Source organism: Mobula hypostoma, chromosome 2 (assembly GCF_963921235.1).
Source record: "Mobula hypostoma chromosome 2, sMobHyp1.1, whole genome shotgun sequence".
NCBI lineage: Eukaryota > Metazoa > Chordata > Chondrichthyes > Myliobatiformes > Myliobatidae > Mobula > Mobula hypostoma.
The window spans coordinates 218,825,967-218,849,029 of NC_086098.1; the positions used below are offsets into that span (position 1 = coordinate 218,825,967).

Here is a 23,063-nt window from a genome sequence, read left to right on the forward strand (position 1 = left end):
TCCAAGAACGCTTTACACCATTTGTCCCAACATATGTTTAAATATCTTCAGAATTGTCTTATCGGTTACAATGAGCTCTCACTGTGAATATGTATTCAATGGAACTATTTGTCAGACACCAAAATATTAAAGTACACAAAGTTTTTGTAGCTTTTGAAATTGTAACAAATCACCTACGGTTACCATTGTTCCCAAGAGTATAAAATCTCAATGCCCTCTATCGAGAGTATCTCCAGGGGAAAACCTGCGTGTTGTGATGTATAAGGACTTTCTCATCCACCACTACTCTGATTTTTCCAGTAACTTACAGTCATAACAAGCCTGACTGACCTCTCTTAACTATCCACTCCCTCTCTAGTCCTGCATTTATATCATGAGAAAGTATGTGAATTATATAACAAGTTCCATGGAAGTTATACCATGTCAGAGTCCATGGTATTGTACAGTTCCAGATAGGGAAGTGAGGCATATATCTGCACTTTGAGATCCCTGGTGGCTGTTTTTCACTCATTGGTTTCAGGTTGCCATGAGCCTTTGAGTCAATCATTTTGAATATCTTTGCTGAAGCATTATCAATTTATTAATGCACTCTGCAGATGAATTACATATATCAATGGCTCAAATGACGCAGAGTGGAACCACAGGGATACCTAAGCTGGAGTTCACCAAGGTATGCTCTGTGTCTTCTCATTGATACCCTCACACATCTTGTTTTGTTTGCATCAATGGTAAGAATTCATTTATCAGATGATGAAAGTAGATAGAAGCATCAACTACCAATGAGTTATCTCTAGGGCTGTTTTCCAATATTTTCAAGATATGAATGCCTAAAATATTCATCTTCATGGAATGAACAAAGTTAATTTTGTTTGAACAGAACAGTGAAAGTGCTATGAAAAAAATTATCAGAATAGATCTTTTTACACACATTGAGCTGCAGTTCTGGGCTGCGCTTTGGACAACTGGTATTCATGTTATGACATGATTTTTTTTTGGAGCAGACTCATTCTTTCAACATTGCAAAATCAGCACCACTCCCTGTGAGACACAGATACTGGTGAGGTACCTGTGTTATATCAGTAAGAATGTTGTATAGCTGGTTTTAAAGGCTACTCCAGCCACCCTGAGATATGATATTTGATTTCTATTCCACTGTGGGATTTGTTCTAATGACAAAAGAGGTCATTTGAAGAGAGAGGAATGAAGTAAGAAGCTCCGAGGTGATAGGTGGAAAAGGTAAAGGGCTGGAGAAGAAGGAATCTGATAGGAGTGAACAGTGGGCCATGAGAAAAAGGTAAGGAGGAGGGGCACCAGGAGGGCATGATAGACAGGTGAAGAAAAGAGTTGGGAGTTCAATGTGGGGAATTGAAGAAGAGCAAAGGGGTAGGGATAAATACTGGGAGTTGGACAAATCAATGTTCATGCCATCAAGTTAGAGGCTACCTATCACGAATATAAGGCATTGCTCCTCCAATCTGAGAAAGGCCTCATCTTGTCGAACTTATACGTTCATGTCCTCCCCATGACTGTATGTGCTTCCTCTGTGTGCTCCAGTTTCCTCCCACAGTCCAAAGACGTACATGTTAGTAGGTTAATTTGTCATTGTAAATTGTCCCATGATTAATTTAGGATTAACTCGGGGCTTGCTGGGTGGCACGGCTCAAAGGGCCGGAAGTGCCTATTCTGCACGGTATCCCAACAAACAAACAAACAAATAAATACATGTTGGGATGATTTTCCAGCTTGAACTTCCCACCCACCTGGCTTCGTATATCACCTTCTAGCTTGTACTCCTTCCCTTGTCCCCGATTTCTTATTCTGACAACTCCACCCTTCCTTTTCAGACCTGATGATGGCTCTAAGCCCAAAGTGTTGACTGGTTATTCATTTCTGTAGATGCTGCTTGACCTGCTGAGTTCCTCCAGCGTTTGTGTGTGTTGGTAACAAGCAACTAATGTGGAAAAGAAGATGAACTGTGCAAATACAATAAATAAATTAAAAAATAAATTATACTGAGAACATGAGTTGTAGAGACCTTGAAAGTGGGCCCATAGGTTGTGGAATCAGTTCAGTGTTGAGGTGAATGTGCAGTTATTCAAGCTGATTCAGAAGCCTGATGGTTGAAAGCTAATAATTGTCCCTGAACCTGATGGTATGAGTCCTAAGCCTTCTGTACTGTCTTCCAAATGGCAACCAAGAGAAGAGAGCATGGCCTAGATCAGCGGTCCCCAACCACTGGGCCGCAGAGTATGCGCTTCCGGGCCACGAGGAAGTGATATGATTTGGTCGGCTGCACCTTTCCTCATTCCCTGTCACGGTCACTGATCAGCCATTATGCACGCGAGGTCATTACACACGCGTCATCCGTGTCAGGGCGGGAAGGCGATCAACTCCTCGAGCTTGCAAATGACGACGGGCTGAAAAGTATGTTTGACAGAACATCTCTGTCGGCATTTTGGATCAAAGTCAAGGCTAAATATCCTGAGATAGCCACGAAAGCACTGAAAACGTTGCTTCCATTTCCAACATTTTTCTGCGAAGCGGAGTTTTCTGCAAGGAATGCAACGAAAACTAAACTGCGGAATAGACTGGACATCAGGAACCCCCTTCAAGTATCGCTGTCTCCCATCACCCCTCGATAGGACTGTGTTGTTGCAGGGAAACAAGCCCAGGGCTCCCACTGATTCAGCAATATTGGTGTGTTGCAATGATTTTATATATTCATACGGGGAAAATATTTGCTGTGCGTTTACTATCCAAATATTACTTAAAATGTTATGATGTTATTGACTTATAAGTGACCTATATAACCATATAACAATTACAGCACGGAAACAGGCCATCTCTCCCCTTCTAGTCCGTGCCGAACGCCACTCTCACCTAATCCCACCGACCTGCACTCAGCCCATAATCCTCCATTCCTTTCCTGTCCATATACCTATCCAATTTTTCTGTAAATGACCATATCGAACCTGCCTCTACCACTTCTACCGAAAGTTCGTTCAACACTTAAAGCTCCCCTGATAATTGACTTATCATTATATCCATGCGAGGAAAATATGCGCTCTGTGTTTAATATTAAATTCGTCAGATAAACCTTTCTGGAAACAAAATTGAGTGTATTATCCACTTATCACCTATGTCCCAGTAGTGATTAACACCCATCCCCACGAACAGAATCGCCAAAAAGGATTTGCTTGGCGACGGCGGGGGGTGGGGCAATCGATCGGCAGGTCACGACGCGCATGGTGGGGTCCTTGATGATGGATGCTGCTTTCTTGTGGCAGCACTCGGAGGTGTACTCAATGATGGGGGAGGGCTTTTCCTGTGATGGACTGCACTATCCACCACTTCTTGGAGTCTTTTCTGCTCTTGGGCATTGCTGTTTCCATACCAGGTTGTGACATGACCATTCAGGGTACAGTCCACTGTGTATTTATAGAAGCTTTTCAAAGTTCGTACCAATTCTGTGCGCTTTTAAGAAAGCAGAGGCACTGGCACGCCTTCTTTGAAACAGCACTTCCGTGCTGGTCTCAGGGAAAATCCTCTGATATGATAAAGCTAAAGAATTTAAAGTTACTGAACTTCTCTACCTCTGATTCCCCAATGAGGACTGCCTCATTGACCCCTAATTTCTCCCTCCTCTGTGATTTTGCTGACATTGAGTGAGAGGACGTTGTTGTGGCATCATTCAACCATTTTCCATCTCGCCCCCTTATATTAGGATTTGTCACAACTTTTGATTGGCCAACAACAGTGATGCTGTCAGCAAACTTAAATATGGTGTTGAAGCTGTAATTAGTTTCTCATTCCTAAGTATAAATTGAGTAGAGCAGCAAGCTAAGTAACAGCCTTTTGGTGCACCGGCGTTGATGGTGATTGTGGGGGAGATATTGTTGCCAATCCATACTGACTGGTGAAGGAGATGTTGCTTTCAATCCATGCTGACTGCAGGTGAGAAAATCAAGAATCCATTTGCACAAGTAGGTATCAAAGCCTAGCTCTTAGGCTTATTGATTAGCTTCAAAGGGATGATAGTGTTGAATGCTAAGCTGTAGTCAATGAAGACCATTCTGATGTTTGCGTCTTCAGATGCTCCAGAGATGAGTGACAAGCAAATGAAATGGCATTTGCCATTGACCTGTTGTAATGTTAGACAAAATGCAGCAGATCCAAGTCAGGCAGGAGTTGATCTGCTTCGTGATCAATCTCTCAAAGCACTTTATCAAAGTGGATTTAGGTGCTACCGGATGATGGTCATTGAGGCTGGTTTGAGCCTGAGATTTGTCTTCCCCACAGACACCCACGAAATGAAGAAAACCAAAGAAAAACCATGGACCCTTTCAAACTTTCAAAGAAAAACATCAAGTCCACCAACTCCATGCATAAAAAATAATGAATTGTGCAAATAGCAACTATATATATAGTATATACTGTAATTCACAGTTTTTTCTGTATTACCATATTTTGCATTGTACTGCTGCCATAAAGTTAACAAACCTCATAACATATGCCAGTGATGTTAAACCTGATTCTGATTCTGATCATTGTACTAATCAGCTGGGAAGTAACGGCAATGTATGGCAACTTTGAAGAATATTTCTTTTGACAGGAGCTTTGTGAGAACCTCTCACCGCTCTTCTGAGGTGCACATATAAAAATACTCCACAGCTGTGACTGGAATTGAATGCTATCACCTTCTACAGAGCAAAACCAAGCAACACACAATATGTGACAACAAAGTTTCACTCAATGAATTGAATTGAATTTATTTCTTACATCCTTCACATACATGAGTAAAAATCTTTATGTTATGTCTCTGTTTAAATGTGCAATGTGTAATCATAGTAATTTATAATAATTTATAATAAATAGAACAGTCAATGTAACATAGAGTACACCCAAATCAGCATGATTTCATCAGTCTGATGGCCTGGTGGAAGAAACTGTCCCGGAGCCTGTTGGTCCTGGCTTTTATCCTGAGTACTCGCCCTGGGATGCTGTCTGGTCCCGCAGCCATGCAACTGTCCACTCATTGCAAACATCTGCGTACCTCAGCCTCAGAGATGACCAGGTTGCGGGTTGTAGCGGTAGTTTTCCTTGGCGGCTCAGAGTTAGCAACATCAAACCGAGCATAAAAGCAATTGAGCTCACCTGGGAGACAGGCCACGATGTTGGCAGCACCACAACACTTGGCTTTGAAGTTTACAATAGTGTGCAGCCCTCACTACAAGGAATGCATTTTATGCTTAGTTTGCCTCACAAAACATGGAAGCACCTTGACAGACTCCTACAGCCACAGATGGCTGTGATTTCAGTATCCGAGGCCAACATGACAGCATTCTTCAGCAGGGTGAACCACGGAAAGCATCTCCATGCATACTTTGATAATAAATGTACTTTGAACCTTTGAGTAATTCTGTAGCTCAATTTGTGTACTATATGACTCCTGACATTTTGTTCTCTTGCAAATATACATGACATAGAATGACTGTTGCTTTATCTACCTTTCTCTTTGGTTGACCTTTCCAGCACTGTCAATGTTCCTCCAGGTTCCAAGTTTTAACCCATCAGCTCGGTTCAGAGTTTTGGAGTATATACTCTGTGAATTTGCCCTCTTCACAATGAAGCCCATGCTGTTTCACTTTTCCTCTTAGGTAGAACATTAAATATTTCTGCTGTATTGTCCCTCTTGCACTTTGATTCTAAGGTTTTCCCACACACAGTAAGAGACATGATTATAAAAAAATGCATTGCTATAGTTTCCCAAAGAATGGTCCACACACACTTCTGGTGTTCCAATTTCTCAGTGACCAACTTTTGCAACTGGTGGCCCTGTAGCACCCAAGTCTGCTAGCTGGTCCCTTACACAAACACACTCAAGACTATACTTTCATATTTATCTCTCCAGCTGTCTGTCATGCCCAATACCCTGTGATCCCATGATCATTGGCCAAACTGAGATCTAAACATGGGGTGTCACAATTAGAAATGCTCACCACCTTAGACTGTTGAGGTTGCTGGCCATGTAATTGGGTCACAAACATAACAGTGGAGGTAGAGATAACTGTGATGTTATGAGAAGCGATCAGATTGCTGTATGAACATGCAGTGAATGAAGGAATGTGGATCATGAACAAGCAGAGGAAATTTATTTCAATTTGGCATCATGTTCAGCGGAGGTTGTGTGCCAAAGGGCCCGTTCTTGTGCTGTAACGTTCTATGTTCTATGTTTCAGTCATGCTCCAGTCTACCACACAGCTTTCTTTTAACAATTATATGTGGGATTCTCCACTTCAACCTATTAACACCGTAGTGCAGCCTTTCAAAGCTATTGAAACTTTGTCATGTTTATTCTATTTCCTTCTTTATAGTTGCTCAGTTAGGAACAGTAGAGATGTCAGGCAGTATAGTTGAATGCTCCTCTTGCAGGATGTGGGAGACAGGGAGACATTCAGTGTCCCTGATGACTACCCCTTCAAAAAGTGCATCTAGCTGGAGCTTTTAACACTCCGTGTTAGGGAGCTGCAGCTGTAACTGGATGAACTCTGGATCATTCAGGAGGTGGAGGTGGTGATAGGCAGGACATATAGGGAGGTAATTACACCCAAGGTGCAGAACACAGCCAGACAGGGTGACAGACAGGAAGAGATGAGGGATTTAATGGCCAGTGCAGATGACCCCTGTAGTCATCCCTGTCAACAACAGGCAAACCACTTCGACTACTGTTAGGGGAGATGACCTAGTAGATGAAATCACAGTGGTCGGATCTCTAGCACTGAGTCTGGCTCATTGATGCAGAAGCATAGGCGGGAGAGGAGGCGAGATGTGGTGATAGGGGTTCCTTTGTTCGGGGAACAGAAAGGAGGTTCTGTGGGAGAGAATGAGATTCTCAGATGGTATGTTCCCTCCTGGATCAGTGCCGGGTCCACTGTTGTTTGACATCTATATCAATGGTAATGTGGTTATGGATCAGGAAATTTGCTGATGACACTGAGATAGTGGACAGCAAGGAAGACTATCATGGCTTGTAGCAGGATCTGGTCCAGCTGGAAAAATGGGCTGAAAAATGGCAGATGGAATTTAATGCAGACAAGTGCAAGGTGTTGCACTTCGGTTGGATCAACTAGGGTAGGTATTAACACAGTGAATGATAGGGCACTGTGGAATGCAGTAGAACAAAGGGATCTGCAAGTACAGGTCATAGTTCATTAAAAGTGGCCCCTCAATTTGATAGGGTCATAAGAAAACTTTTGGCACATTGATCTTCATAAATCAAAGTAGTGAGTACAGGAGATGGGATGTTATGCTGCAGTTGCATAAGACATTAGTGATGGCTAATTTACTGTGTTGCTTGCAGTTTGGGTCACTTACGTACAGGAAAGATGTAAATAAGATTGAAAGAATGCAGAGAAAATTTACAATGATGTTGCCGGGTCCGGAGGACCTGAGATATAAGGAAAGATTGAATAGGTTAGGACTGTATTTTGTGGAACATAGAAGAGTGAGGGGAGATTTGATCATAGTATACAAAATTAGGAGGCGTATAAATATGGTAAATGCAAGCAGGTTTTTTTCCACTGAGCTTGTGCGGGACTAAAACTAGAGGTCATGGGTTAAAGGTGAAAGGTGAGAAGTTTAAGGGGAACACGAGGGGAACCTTCTTCACTCAGAGGGTCATGACAGCGTGGAATGAGCAACCTGTGCAAGTGGTGTAGGCGAGCTTGATTTCAATGTTTAGGAGAAGTTTGGATATGTATGTGGTTGACGGGGGTATGGAGGGCTATTGTCCTGATGCAGATTGATGGGACTATGCAGTGTAAATGGTTTAGCATGGACTAGATGGGCCAAATAGCCTATTTCTATGCTGTACTTTTCTATGACTCTATGTTTGATGGCTATGAATCTTTGCCATTCTCTGTGCTCAGGACATCTTTAACCTCTAATAATGTCCATGCAGAGTTTTCAAACTGATAAACATGAGGCACAGAGTTCAAATAAAATATGAGTCATTTCTTTAATGATTCTTTACACCTCTAAAAACCTGTACAAATATTGATACGATCCAGCAAACAATTGATCACCTGGCATAATCTTCAAGAAGTTGACAGCCTTACAGTAATAATTATTGTTCACAATAAATATACCACAGACTGGCATCAATATATATACTCGTATCAAAAAACACATTGCTTACTTATCACAAGCTAACTTAATTCACTACACAACTTTTAATTAATTCAGAACTCACATTTTATGGTCTACATATTCTGTCTATCAATGTCAATTTATTAACCCTAAGTCAACAATTCAAGTTACGAATATTAATGTTCCGTTTGTACCAAAACTCACTTAGATGACCTCTCTAATTTATTATACTGAAATAGAGGATCTCCCATTGGCCAAACAATTAATCTTCTATCTCCCTGCTGCTGGCATGGAGGGGGCGAGGTGGGTGGTTATTCTTTGCAATAATTAATCTTTGAAGTTCTTGCTGCTTTCAATCTTATTCTCTTTCCTTATCGATTCAAACTGTTGAGGGTTTGAACTGTTCAATCCTGCTGAAAGGGTCTCGGCCCGAAATGTCGACTGTACTCTTTTCCTAGATGCTGCCTAGCCTGCAGTATTGCTCAGATTTCCAGCATCTGCACATTTTCTCTTGTTTGAGTTTAGATTTTGTTGTTTTTGGCCTATCTGGCGAATATTTTTCATTGACTCTGGTCTAAAGCAGCATCGTTTTATTGCCTTTCTCACAAACCATGACTTGTAAATAAAACCTCTTTCCTTGTTCTTCTTGAACCAGAGCATGTCTGCTCGATCAGCCAATTGTTAGCCTCAGGTTACCTCTGGTCACAAATACAGACGGCCATTTCCATAAACCTGCACACTCCATTTGGCCAACAAGCAACTTCACAGTGTCCTCTTCCTGAGCAAAACCAGTTTACAAAATGAAGGTTGCAGAACAGTCTCACAAATGACAGACTCCATTCCTTCCACCACATTACAAGCACAAAAACATTTATTTTATCTACTTCCATTGTCCCTAACATATTCCAGTTACATGTTTTCTTCCATACTTTAATTCATTCATGGCCAACAACACAACATCCTATTGTTTTACAGTGTTTTAGACTCAAATTGCACAATTCTCGTTTTCATTATTCTCTTGTTTCAGAAACCAAATCCATTAATTAATGCCTCCTGCCTCTGTCAATAAGTCATTTCCAATTGATTCAGCAGATGACATGCCAACAAATTTTAGCTTCACAGCAGTTTCTGTGTAAAGAGTATAATTAAAAATAAGCCCGAAGGGTTTGGAGACAGAAGCATAACCCTCATTGTAAATGTGGTTTCCTAAGATTTATCTCAAACTATAATCCCAAATTATTGATTGATTTGGCTATCAGAGGCTTCCTGTTGTTAAAATTGTAAAAAATGAAAAAAGAAGTTCTTTACTCATATTCTGTCTTGTTAGTGTTGAGGTGCTTGGGAATTCCTACCCGTGTTGTCACAATCTTTGAGTCTGCTCATGACACCAATGGGAATTTAACAATTGATACAGAGTATGATGATGAAAGGGTGTGTTGTGTCTGTACAACTACATAGCAATTAAATAAAGTAAGCACATGGGAAGTGAGATTAACTTGAGTTTTCACTTTGCAGCGAGAGAGAGAGAGAGAGCAGACGTGTAGACAACAAATCATACTTAATGCTAAGGGGAGTCATTGCTCTAAAAGAAATAGATCCATACATTTCACTTCCTCCCCCTTTAGATTACTGTAACATAAAACTGTATATGTAACAAAACATTCAATTACACTTTTACAAACCATATTCAAATAAACATGCTTTCACAATAACAGCTCATAACTAACTTCACTATACGAAAGATTCAGTCTTTTGGGTTGTGCTCTGTTTCTTCCAGAATAGCATCTCTGGACCTGTGGAGTGGTGTCAGGTTTGCCAGGTGTCTTGACAAAGACAACTTTCTCTGTTGTGGATGTTATGTTGTTGTTAGTGACATGATCATCATGGAGAGGTAAGTCCAGTGGCTGTAATGTGTCCATCTTGTTGGATGCAGTCAACTCAGGTGTGTTCCTCGGCTGAGCATCCAGTATCTGGTCCACGTGATGTCTCCATGTATGATCGGCAACATCCACTGTGTACATCAGTGGTTCAGTTCTTGTAGCTGTTCTACCAGGGGTCCACTTCTCGGTAATCATGTGCTAGAACTTCCTGTCCAACCTTGAAGTTTCTTGCTGATTTACTTGGCAATTGGCTGAGTGATTTATTCTGCATTTCCCTCAGTAGATTTGATTTCAGGAGGTCTATGTGAGATCTCAGACTCCTGCTCATGAACAGCATTGCAGGTGTTTGATTTGTCATTGTACGAACAGAGTTCTGATAATCAAAAAGGAAGTTGTCCACCTTGTGCTGGAGAGAAATGTCCTCCTTGTCCATAGTTTTAATGGACTTCTTGAAGGTCTGGGTAAACTTTTCAGCCAACCCATTTGTTGCTGGGTGGCAAGGAGCTGACTTGAAATGTTTGATGCCATCTTTCTTCATGAACAGTCTGAACTCTTCCGGTGTGTATTGTGGTCCATTGTCACTCACGATTTGTTCAGGTAAGCCATTTCTGGTGAGCATAGTCCTCAGAGCAGAAATAGCAGAAATAATTTCATTAGTATGACCTCTGGCCACTTTGAATGTGCGTCCACAGAAATCAGAAACATGGAGTCCATGAGCTGTGCCAACCATGTAACTTACTCTAGAAACTGCCTAGAATTTCCCTACTGCATAACCCTCTATTCTTCTAGGCACCATAATACCTATCTAAGAGTCTCTTAAAATACCCTATTGTATCTGCCTCTACCACTGTCGCTGGCAGTGCATTCCATCCACCCACAACTCTCTGTGTGAATAGCTTACCTCTGACATCCCCCTTGTGCCTACTTCCAAGCACCTTAAAACTGTGCCCCCGCATGTTAGCCATTTAAGCCCCGGGAAAGAGCCCCTGATCAATGTCTCTCATCATCTTATACACATCTATCAGGTCACCCTCTGTCACTCCAAGGAGAAAAGGCCAAGTCCACTCAACCTATTCTTATAAGGCATGCACTCCAATCCAGGCAACGTCCTTCTAAATCTCCTCTGCACTCTCTCTATAGTATCCACATCCTTCCTTTAGTGAGGTGACCAGAACTGAAAGCAGTACTCCAGCTGGTGTCTAACTAAGGTCTTATATAGTTGTAACATTACCTCAAGGCTCTTGAATTCAGTCCCATGGTTGATGAAAGCCATCACACCATACGCCTTCTTAACAACACCGTCAACCTGTGCAGCAGCTTTGGGTGTTCTATGGACACAGACTCCAAGACCTTGATGATTCTCCACACTGCCAAGAGTCTGACCATTGATAGTATATTTTGTCTTTAAATTTGACCTACCGAAATGAACCACTTCACGCTTATCCAGGCTGAACTCCATCTGCCACTTCTCAGCAATGTTGCGCTAAAACCTCTGACAACCCTCCAAAGTATCCACAGCACCCCCAACTTTTGTGTCATCAGTAAACTTACTTACCCACCCTCCTACTTCCTCATCCAGGTCATTTATAAAAATTGCAAAGAACAGGGGTCCCAGAACAGATCACTGCAGAGAACCTTTGGTCACCGTTCCCCATGCGGAATATGACCCATCTACAACCACCTTTTGCCTCTGTGGGCAAGCCAATTCTGGATCCACAAAGCAAGGTCTCCTTGGATCCCATGCCTCCTTACTTTCTGAATAAGTCTTGCATGGGAAACATTATGAAATGCCTTACTGATATCCACATACACTACATCCACTGCTCTACCTTCATCAATGGGGTTTGTTACATCCTCAGAGAATTCAATCAAGTTCATAAGGCATGACCTGCCCTTGAAAAAACCATGCTGACTATCCCTAAACAGATCATGCGTCTCCAAATGCTCATAAATCCTGCCTCTCAGGATCTTTTCCAACAACTTGCCCACCACTGAAGTAAGGCTCACTGGTTGATAATTTCCTAGGTTATCTCTACTCCCTTTCTTGAACAAAGGAACAATGTTTGTGACCCTCCAATCCTCTGGTACTTCTCCCATCCCTATTGATGATGCAAAGATGGTAACTAGAGGCTCAGTAATCTCCTCCCTCACTTCCCACAATAGCCTGGGATATATCTCATATGGTCCCAACAACTTATCTAACTTAATACCTTTTAAAAGCTCCAGTACATCGTCTTTCTTAATGTCTATACAAGTGTTTCAGTCTGCTATAAGTCATCCCCACAATTGCCACGGTCCTTTTCACTGGTGAAGTATTCATTAAGTACCTCCGCTACCTCCTCTGGCTCCATGCACATGTTTCCACTATTGCTCCTATTCTCACATGGCTCTCCTATTGACTCTTCACATACTTATAGAATGCCTTGGGGTTTTCCTCAATCCTGCTCACCAACACCTTCTCATGGCCCCTTCTAGCTCTCCTAATTTCATTCTTGAGCTCCTTCCTGACACCTTTGTAATTTTCTGGAGCTCTAACAGTCCCTAGTTTCTGAAACCTTTCGTAAGCTTTTCTTTCCTTCTTAACTAGATTTTCTACAAGATTCTGTACAAGTCAATACGCACTCTTTTCCATGGTGAAGAAGGCCACTCCCACAGGTGTAATGGTGCCTGTAGTGGTGCATTTTGAACTTTGTGGCATTCTGACCAGCTTTTGGTCAAGTCTTCAATCTATCTATCTATTCCCAGCCACCACACGTAGCTCTGGGTGAGATTACTCATCTTCACTGTACCCAGGTGTTCTTCATGCAGATTATTTAACACTCTGGTTCATAGTTTAGAGGCAACCATAGCACAAGATCAACACATCAGTGTTCTTTGACACACCAACAGTTGGTTTCGTCTCGCTGAAAACTCTGGAAGCATAGGATTGCCACGAGCTGGCCATCCCTGCATGGTGATGTCATAGACAGTTAACAATGTTGGGTCACTCCTTATTTCTCTTTGTTTTTCAGAACTTGTTACCGGGAACTGGATCATCAATGCTGGGTGGAACACCTCTGCTGGTCACAGAATTTAAGACATTTCTTCTTCAGTTGCCAACAGTGGAAGATGTGACAAGCTGTCAGTGTTGCTGTGGTGTTTGCTACCCTTGAACTCTATGTTAGGCTTCTAGGAAAAGTCCCCAGCATTGCAAATGAATAGCGGACGTTACTGGAATTTCTTTCCTGGGATTGAAAATGGACACAAGGGGCTGGTGATCTGTCAGTAGCGTAAACTTTTGTCTGTAGAGGTAGTGGTGGAACTTCTTTATTCCCCAGACTAGACTAAAGGCCTCTTGGTCGATCTGTGCATAGTTGTGTTCTGCACTTGTCAGTGATCTTGAAGCAAGCACAATCAGGTGTCCAGATCCAGCTTTCATAGTGTGTGATAAAATGGCACCAATGCCATAAAGGGATACATTGCACACCAATCAGATGGGCAGAGTTGGGCTATAACAGGTCAACAGTCTCCCTGTTTCCTTGAATGCTCTTTCCCATCTTTCTGACCATTCCCAATTTGCTCCTCTCTGAAACAATGTGATTAAAGGGTGCCGCACTGTAGCAATGTTTGGGAGAAACTGGAGGTAGCAGTTTACAAGGCCCATTGTGTTGTGACATATTTTCTGGTTTCTGGTTTCGTTTTCAATCTTCTCTTGTGATTTATGTAAGCCGTGCTTGTCAATGACATGTCCACAATATGGGATTTCATTCTTGAAAAACTCATTTTTCTCTCTCTTTCCACAGACCATACTCACACATAGCCTGGTAAGCACTTTACCAAGATTCTGGAGGTGCTCTTCATCATTCTTACCGGTCACAGCGATGTCATCAAGGTAACATTGTATCCCTGGGATATCTTGGAGCACTTGGTTCATTGCTTGAGTCCTCAAACTCCATTTGCAGATAGGCTTGTGACAAGTCAGTCTTTGAAAACTTCTCTCCGTCTGCCAAAGCTGTATAGTACACAGCACAGGGTTGATGTTCACTTCGAAGTCCCTGCATATGCGAACAGCTCTGGCCTTCCCCTTTTTGATCACTGGGATGATAGGCATGGTCCAATTGCTCCATTCAACCTTGGAGAGAATGCCAGACTCCTCCAAGCTCTGAAATTTAGTATCCACTTTAGGATATCGTGCATAAGGCACAAGGCACGCTTTATGGAATCTTGGTGTTGCTACTTCATCCAGGTCAATTCTGGCCTTTGTGCCTTTGAGTTTACCAATACCCTTCTCAAACACCTTCTCATTAGCATTAAGCAGCTGTGACAGTCTCTGCTTAGTGCTATCATTTGAGCTGCAATTGCCCATTGATGACACATTGAGAGCTTTGATTGTGTGCCAGTCCATTTGAATTTTTCTCAACCATTCACATCTGAAAAGTGCTGGTCCTCCTCGTTTCAATAAATAAACCTCTAACTGCTGCGTTCTGCCTCCATATGTCACATTCAATTTCAGTTTGCATTTGGGAGACATTTTTTCACCTGTGTAGGTCTTGAGCATCACTGAGGTCTTTTCTAATGGTAGCTCAGAAAACAGTCTATTGTAGTCAGCCTCTGAAACTATAGACAAACCTGACCCTGTATCCTGCTCCAGTTTCAGTTGTACACCAGACACATCTATTGTGATCCATATGATTTTGGGATCTGCTTCAGTAACGAGATACAGTTCTGGGCATGACAGCTCAGTGTCGACAGACTCTGTTATCTGATTCAGTTTCACATTCAGCCACTTCATGTAATTGCTTAGCTTGGTGTTTGAAACTTCCGTGACAGTCTTCTCTGTACTGTTTCACTCTTCCCTCTCGCTGTCTCTCTCCCTTCCTCCGAAGTCTGTTGCTCTGTAACTGTCAGTGCAGTTGGTGATATTCGTTAACATTCAGGGTTCGTCCTCTTCAACAGTTTGTTGTGTCTGTACAACTACATATCAATTAAATAAAGCAAGCACACGGGAGGTGAGGATAACTCGTGTATTCACTTTGCAGTGAGAGAGACAGCAGATAAATGTGCATGCGTTGATAACAGACCATTGTGCATAGGTAAGTTATCAGCCCTAAGGGAGTGCTTAGGGAAATCATTCCTCTAAAAGAAATATCAGAAAGTCAGAAGATAGTATATCATGAGTTGCAACTGAATATAGTTTTTCAGAAGTGTCATGCCTTTTCATGTATATTAGCCTAGAGATCAGATTTCCTTTAATTCAGCTGCACTAGAATATCTTTGTATGAAGTGCCAGTAAAAAATTGTGCTCCCCTCAAATAAATTAGCCAACACAAAAGTGCAAAATCATTAATTTGCTTTACACTCTAAAGCAAATGGTAGAACACAAAGCACTCCGTTCTTCATGGAACTTCAAACGCTTAATCACTTCCAGTTAAGGTGGCATTACTGAACATGTGCAACAGCTTTCTGGTAGTTAAAAAGATAAGAAATCCAACTCAAAACATCAATGAAAAGACCTTTTCTGAGGTAATTTGTGTTAAATTATCTCTGCAACCAGTAAAGGGGCGAGTAATGGTGAGGCAAGTTCGGGGGATGAGCTGAGACGGTGTGTTGCAGATGGAGTTCCAATGTCTGTATGACTGGCCCGGGTAGGAAGTTAGGTTGCTCTAGGCACCGAAGAGAGAAGTCAGGGCCTGTGCAGAGGAGATTCGGTGCCTGTACAAGCAGCCTGCGTGCAAAGTTAGATCGCTCTTGGCACCGAGCTGATTTGAAGAGCTTGGAAGTGGCTTTGGGCTGGGCTATGGTATCTGGGCCCAGTACATCACTGGGTAGCGTGGTCCCAGAGCCTTTCGCTGCAGCGGTGTCCCAGTCCAAGTGCAAGATACAACTTGCTGTTTAAACAACTTAGATGCTGGCCCAGATCAGAGGCTGACTTCACTCACTCTCTGCGATGTTCACTGCTCTCTCCAAAGCACCAGAGCCTTTCGACATTCATTGTTTGGTCAATTTAAATGCATTCCTATAATGATGCAGACAGACCTGTCAGAGGAATGTTACAGCAGACTCTGGCACTGAGTCCGGCTCAGTGAGACTCAGATGGAAGATGGAACAAGGGAAGAGCTGTAGTAGCAGGAGATTCATTGGTTAGGGGGAAAAGGCAGAAGGTTCTGTGGACAAGAACCAGATTCCTGGACAGTCTGTTGATCCCAGGTGCCAGGGTCAGGGACATCTCAGATCAAGTCCATCCTTAAGGGGGCGGGTGAGCAGCCAGAGGTCTTGCTTCACGGCAGTACCAATGACGTAGACAGAAAGGGTAATGAGGTCCTGAAAGGTGAGTTCAGGGAGTTAGGAGCTAAGTTAAAGGCCAAGATTTCCAGAGTGGTGATCTCAGGATTTCTACCTGTGCCATGTGCTAATGAGGCGAGAAGTAGGAAAATAATACAGTTTTTACGTGCGGCTCAGGAGATGGTGCAGGAAGGAGGCCTTCAGAGGGCTCTCTTCCAGTTAATGTAGAACTTCCACAAAAGGATGGTTTGCACCTGAACTGGAAGGGTTTGCTAGTGCTGCTCCAGGGCAGGGGGAGGGGGTTAAACTAGAGTTGTAGAGGGATGCAAATCGGAGTGCCAGGGCAACTAGTGGAGTGAACATAGAATATTAAACAAAGAACATTATAGCACAGTACAGGCCTTTTGGCTCACTGTGCTATGCCAAGTGTTTAATCTAATCCAGGAACAATGTAACCTTTCTCCCTTATGTATCTCCGTATTTTTATATGATCTATGTATAAGAGTTCCATAAATGCTTCTAAATCTGCCTCCACCGCCACCCCTAGCAGGGCATTCCACGCATCTACCACTCTGTGTAGAAAAACTTAACTGTGAGATTCCCCCCTGTACTTTCCTCTAATCATCTCAAAATTAAACATTTCCACCCAGTGAGAAAATTTCTGGGTATCCACTCAATCTACATTTCTTATTTTGTTGTACACTTGTGTCAAATCACCTCTCAACCTCCTTTGCTGCAGAGAGAAAAGCCCAAGTTTGCTAAAATTTACCCTCTTAGGCCGTACACATTTAAATCCTGGCAAATCTCTTCTGCAACCTCCTAAAGCTTCCATAGTCTTCCTCTAATGAAGTGACCAGAAATAAACACAATACTCCATGTGTGGTCTAATCACGATTTTATACAGTTGCAAAATTACCTCATGGCTCTTGAACTCAATCCAAGGACTATTGAAGGCCAGCACAACACGTCTTCTTAACTTGTGTGGCAACTTTGAGGAATCTATGGACGTGTACTCAAAGATCACTCTGTCCTTCTTCACTGCTAAGAATTCTGCCATTAACCTTGTATTCTGCCGTCAAATCTGACCTTCCCAAGTGAATCACTTGATGCTTTGCTGTGTTGAACACTGTCTACCACTTCTCAGCCCAGCTCTGCATCTTGTCAATATCTACACCATCCACAACTCCACCAACCTTCATGCCATCTGCACACACTTACTAACTCACACTTCCACTTCCTCATCCAAGTCATTTATAAAGATCACAAAGAACAGGGATCTCAGTACAGATCCTAGTAGAACACCACTGATTACCGACCTCCAGGCCGAATGTGCTCTATTTACAACCACCCTCTACTTTCTATGGGCAAGCCAGTTCTGCACCCACACAGCCAAGTATCGCTGGATCCCATGCCTTTGACTTTCTGAATGAGCCTACTATGGGGAACCTTCTGTAACGCCTTACTAAAATCCATATGCACCACATCCACTGCCCTTCCCTCGTCAATCTGCTTTGTCATATCCTCAAAGAATTCAATCAGGCTTGTGAGACATGATTTGCCCCTCACAAATCCACACTGACTATTGCTAATTAGACGATGCCTCTCCAAATCCTGTTGCTAAGAATCTTCTTCGATCCGTTACCCACCACTGAAGTAGGAATCACTGGTCTATTATTCCCAGTGTGATTCCTACTCCCCTTCTTGAACAAAGGAATAACATTTGCCACCCTCCAATCACCAAATACTACTCTGATTGCCAGTGAGGATGCTACGATCATTGCCAAAGGCACAAGAATCTCTTCTCTCGCTTCCCATGGTAACCTGGGGTATTTATTTATTTATTGGAGATGCAATGTGGAATAGGCCCTTTGAGCCTAGCCATCCAGCAATCCCCCACAACCCCTGATTTAATCCTAATCCAGTCATGGGACAATTTATAATGAGCAATTAACCTACTAACCAATATGCCTTTGGACTGTGGGAGGAAACCGGAGAACCCGAGGAAAACCCATGTGTTCTACAGGGAGGATGTACAGACTTCTAACTAAAAATGTCTGGATCGAACCCTGGACTTTGACACCCTGAGCTACACTAGCGTGGCGCTAATCACTACACTACCATGGTATATTGCATCTGGCCATGGGGACTTAGCCATCATGATGGTTTTCCAAAGTTCCAACACATCCTCTTTCTTAATACCAACATTTTCTAGCACATTGCTTTGCTTTATGCTATCCTCATTAACGCCATGGTCCCTCTTACTGGTGAATACTGAAGAAAAGTGTTTATTAAGGACCTCCTCTTCTTCCTCAAGCTTCAATACTCATTTTCTCTTCTATCCCTCATCAGTCCTACTCTTACTCTAGTCATCCTCCAGTTCTTCACATGCTTGTAGAACACCTTGAGGTTTTCCTTAATTCTACTCACTAAGGCTTTCCCATGCCCCTTTCTAACTCTCCTGTCCACTATTCAGCTCTTTCCTGGCTACCTTCTATCTCCCTAGAGTCCTGTCCAAACCTTAAAATATAAGTAAGCTTCTTTCTTCATCTTCATTAGATGGTTCACATCTCTTGTCAACCAGGGCTCCTTTATCCTACCATCAATTTCCTGCTTCAATGTGACAAACCTTGTCTAGAATCCTATGCGTTCTCCTGAAGCAACCTCCACATTCCTGTTGTGATTTTCCCTGAGTATATCCTTTCCTAATTTACACTTCTGAGTTCCTGCCTAATAGCGTCATAATTCCCCCTTCCCCCTCCCCCTTTTAAGTACTTTCCCATACTGCCTGCTCCTATCCCTCACCCAAGCTATGGTAAAGGTAAGGGATTTGTGGTCACTGTCTCTGAAATGCTCATTCACTGAGAAATCTGACGTCTGACCTGGTTCATTGCGAACCACAAAATCTAGTATGGTCTGCTCAGTAATTGGCCTGTGCACATATTGTAAACAAGAGAAAATGTGAAGATGCTGGAAATCCAAGCAGCACATACAAAATGCTGGAGGAACTCAGCAGGCCAGGCAGCAGCTATGGAAAAAAATCACTGTCGGCATTTTGAGCCCAAACCCCTGGGAAGGATTATGGTCCAAGTGTAGGTCAATGGGACTAGGTAGAATAACAATTCGGTACAACGTGGATAGGCCAAAAGGCCTGTTTTTATGCTGTGGTGCTCTGTGACTGTGTTATTCTAAGTTAAGAGTCTTACCATTAATAGTCTCCTTACATTTGATATTCAGAGTGCAGTATCTTACACCTGTCTGTGTTAATCTGCCTCTGATGTTTCTCCACTTACATCTACAACTAAACCATAAACCGCAGAATATCTGACAATCTTCTACATTATGCACAACCCTACAAATAAATCTCTGTATCAGAACCTGAATTAGAATCAGAATCAGAATCAGAATCAGGATTATTTTCACTGACGTCAGTCATGAAATGCTTTGCTTTCTGGGAGCTGTACATTGCAGAATTAGAATCACCGGCACGCGTTGTGAAATTTGTTAACTTAGCAGCAGTTCAATGCAATATATGATAAAATAGAAAGAAGGAAAGAAATAAGTAAATCACTTAGAGTAAGCATATATTTATATGCGTGTGTGTGTGTGTGTATATATATATATATATATATATATATATACACACACACACACACACACACACACACACATGAAACAAAATGATGTAGTGCTCATGGGTTCAATATCCATTTAAGAGTCGAATGGCAGAGGGGAAGAAGCTGTTCCTGAATCACTGAGTGTGCACCTTTAGGTTTCTGTATCTCCTTCCTGATGGTAGCAATGAGAAGAGGGCATGTCCTTGGTGATGAGGGTCCTTAATAATGGATGTCGCCTTTCTGAGGCACTGCTCCTTGAAGATGTCTTGGGTACTATGGAGACTAGTACCCAAGATGGAACTGACTAAATTTACAACTTTTATGATTTAATATGCAGGCATAACAAATTATTATACATTACAATAGAAAAATAAATGAAGGGTTCAAATGAGGAATAGCAATGTAATGCTCACGGGTTCATCGTCTGTTCAGAAATCTGATGACAGAGGGGAAGAAGCTGTTCCTAAAACACTGAGTGTGGGGTTTCAGGCTCCTGCACCTCCTCGCTGATGGTAGTAATGAAAAGTAGGCATATCCTAGATTGTAGGGTGCTTAATGATGTATTCTGCCTTCTTGATACACTGGCTTTTGAAGATGAATTCAATGAAGGGGAGGCTTGTGTCCATGATAGAGCTGTTTGACTCTACAACCTTCTGAAGCCTTTTACAATCCTGTGCATTGGCACCTCTAGACCTGATGGAGATGCAACCAGTTAGAATGCTCTCCATGGTACATCTGCAAAATTTTTCTAGAGTCTTTGGTGACATGCCAAATCTCTTCTGACCCCTCACTGAGGATTGATGTGTGTTCTCTCAATGTCCCCTTGTATTAACTGCAAGCTTACCACCCATTCACGATTTATCCAAGTCATTTATGTATATCACAAGCAGTTGTAGTTCCAGTATGGATCCCTGTGAAACACTGCTTGTAACAGAACTCCAGCCAGAGTAAGTAGCAAAGACCATTACTCTCTGTCTTCTGTGGTCAAGCCAATTCAGAAAACAATGCTCTTTAAGAACATTTCTGAACATTATTATTCTTCTTTTGCACTACTTATTTTGTAACTTATAGTTTTTTTTGTTGCCTTGCAGTGTACTGCTGCAGCAAAACAACAGATTTAGACCATAAGACCATAAGACAAAGGAGCAGAAGTCAGCCATTCGGCCCATCGAGTCTGCTCTGCCATTTTATCATGAGCTGATCCATTCTCCCATTAACGATCTCTACGGAGGAGTCGCTGATGTTCAGCGGAGAGGAGTCGTTTTGTGTCCTCCTGAAGTCAACAACCATCTCTTTCGTTTTGTTCACGTTCAGAGACAGGTTGTTGGCTCTGCACTATTCCGTTAGCCGCTGCACCTCCTCTCTGTATGCTGACTCATCGTTCTTGCTGATGAGACCCACCACGGTCGTGTCATTGGCGAACCTGATGATGTGGTTCGAGTTGTGTGTTGCAGTACAGTCGTGGGTCAGCAGATTGAACAGCAGTGGACTGAACACACAGCCCTGGGGGGCCCCCGTGCTCAGTATGATGGTGTTGGAGATGCTGCTTCCAATCTGGACTGACTGAGGTCTCCCAATCAGGAAGTCCTTAGTTTCAAGGCAATTATGGAGAAGAGTAAATCTGACCTTCAGGTTCAGTTTCTAAATTGGAAAAAGAACAGTTTTGATGGCACCAGAAAGTATGTGGCAAGTGTGAATTGGGACAGGTTGTTTCCTGGCAAAGGTGTGCTGAGTAATTAGGAGTCCTCCAAAAGTGAAAATTTCAGGTTCCAGAATTTGTATGCTCCTGCCAGAATAAAAGGTAAGGAAAACAAGTTGAGGGAACTTCAGTTTTGAAGGGATATTAAGGGCTTGGTTAAGAATTGGAAGGAAGTGCATAGCAGGAATAGCCAAGAAGGAATGAATGTGGTACCTGAGGAGTATAAGAGATGCAAGAGAACACGAGAATGAAATCAGGAGGGCTAAAAGAAGGTATGAGCTTGCTCTAGCAGAGAAGGTGAAGGAGAATCCCCAGGGCATCTACAGATTTATTTACAGCAAACAGATAGCAAGGGACACAGTTGGTCCTCTGGAAGATCAGAGTAGTCATCTATGCATGGAGTTGAAAGAGATGGGGCGATCATAAATGGATGACAGCTTCTGTATTTTTTCTGGAGCTGAACACCGTCTATAAAAGTGGGGCAAAACATTAGGGAGGTTATTGATGACCTACAGAGTACAGAGGAGGAGGTGTTTGCTGTTTTGCAGAAAATTAGGGTGGATATACCACCAGGGCCTGACAAGATGCTCCCTTGCACCTTATGGGAAGCTAGTGCAGAAATTACCAGGGCCCCAGTGGAGGTATTTAAATCATCCTTATCAACAGGTGAGGTGCCACGGAGTTGGGGAATAGCTAATCTTGTTCCATGTTTCCAAGAATAAATCAAAACCAAGAAATTATCAGCTGGGGAGCCTGGCATCAGAAGTGAGTAAACTATTGGAAGGTATTCTAAAGGACTGGCTACATAAATACATGGATGTACGGGGACAGATTAGGGATAGGCAACATAGTATGCATGGTAAGTCATGTCTAACTAATGTTACAGAGCTTCTCAAGGAATTTACAAAGAAACTTGATGAAGGCAAAGCAGTGGATGTTGTCTATATGGACTTTAGCAAGTCCTTTGACAAGGTCTCGATGCAAGATTGGTTGCTTGCATTCAAGATGAGGTTGTAAATTGGATTAGACATTGATTTCCCTGAAGCAGCCAGTGAGTGGTTTTACATGGTTGCCTAGTGACTGGAGGCTTGTGACTAGTGGTGTGCCACACGGATCAGTGGTGGGTATATTATTGTTTGTTATCTATATCAATGGACTGGATGCTAAATGTAATAAACTGGATCAGAACATTTGTGGATTACACCAAGTTTGGGGGAATATTGGACAGCAAGGATGGCTATCAAATCTTGGAGAGAGATCTGGACCAGCTGGAAAAATGGGTGAAAAATGGAAGATGGAATTCAATGTGGACAAGTGTGAGGTTTTGCACTTTGGAAGGACAAACCAGGGTAGGAATTACACAGTGAACGGTAGGTCACTGAAGAGTGTTGTAGAACAGAGCGATTTGGAAACATATGTCCTTAATTCCTTGAAAGTGGTGTCACAGGTTCATAGAGAAAG

General features: G+C 42.5%; 1 protein-coding gene across 1 annotated transcript in view; it reads left to right on the forward strand.

Annotated features, from left to right (window-relative positions):
* The first annotated feature begins 1,226 nt into the window (after nucleotides 1-1,226).
* LOC134336842 (protein-glutamine gamma-glutamyltransferase 2-like) overlaps nucleotides 1,227-23,063 on the forward strand; it is a 96,588-nt gene continuing 74,751 nt past the window's right edge. The window contains exon 1 of the mRNA XM_063031418.1: nucleotides 1,227-1,294. The gene's annotated coding sequence lies outside the window, so the exon portion shown is untranslated. The remainder of the gene's footprint in view (nucleotides 1,295-23,063) is intronic.